This window comes from Muntiacus reevesi, chromosome 4, assembly GCF_963930625.1.
Source record: "Muntiacus reevesi chromosome 4, mMunRee1.1, whole genome shotgun sequence".
Classification (NCBI taxonomy): domain Eukaryota; kingdom Metazoa; phylum Chordata; class Mammalia; order Artiodactyla; family Cervidae; genus Muntiacus; species Muntiacus reevesi.
Window position 1 is genome coordinate 68043781 of NC_089252.1, and position 1129 is coordinate 68044909.

The window sequence follows — 1129 nt, forward strand, 5'->3', positions numbered from 1 at the left end:
AAAAGTTTATTTTTAAAGTAACATAGAAAATGGTTTGTGAAAAGAAAAATCAAGTTTCAACTTTCTAAATAGTGCCATTTGTTTCACCTATAATATACCAGACATTTCTCTAGGTATTCTGTATTTATTTCCTCTAATTCTTACCCAAATCCTGCAGAATAGACGATACAGTCTGCATTTTACAGAGGAAATTGGAACTTAAATAAGATGAGTGAGATGCCTGAAGTTCCAGACAGGAAATGTTACAACTAGGATTCGAACCCATGAAGGGGTGACCTCAGAGTACATTGCATAACATCACGTGACACCAGCCCTCTAAAATGACACTTCAACCACTTTGTTCTTTAAGGACAGGCAGAATTAATTTCTAATCTCATAGCATTGTGATCAGAAAAGATTTTTGATATGATATCAATTTTCTTAAATTTACCAAGGCTTGCCTATGGCCCAGCATGTGGTCAGTCCTGGAGAATGTTCCCTGTATACTTGAGAAGAATGTATACTCTGTTGCTTTTGGATGGACTGCCCCATAAATATCAATTAAGTCCAGCTGGTCTAAAATATCATTTAAAACCTGTGTTTCCTTATTAATTTTCTGTCAGGATGATCTGTCCATTGATGAAAGTGGGGTGTTAAAGTCCCCCACTGTTATTGTGTTACTGTTGGGATCTCTCCCATTATGGTTCTTAGTATTTGCCTTACCTATTGAGGTGCTCCTAAGTTGGGTGCATATACATTTGTAATTGTTGTATCTTCTTCTTGGACTGAACGCTTGATCATTATGTAGTAGGACAGGCAGACTTATAGAAAGAATCAAAATACAAAGAAGTTAGCAAGCTGGACTGCTGGAAATGCAGACTCAGCAAGCGTGTGGTTATTTATCTTAACTTGTGCAGGGATCATGAAGCCCCATATTTTCTTTAGTTAAATGTTTCCATCTCCTTCCTTACTGGACATTTAAAACAGAGCTTAAAAAAGACTTAGTTGAAGTTATTTATTTATTGTTTGAATAGATTTAAAATCCAAAAGGCATAAGAAGGCATAAGAAAAGTCCATCCCTCACCCCTCGGAGATTTCTGCCAGGCCTGATCCATATAGGAAAGTGATGGTAATATGGTGGATTGAAAAA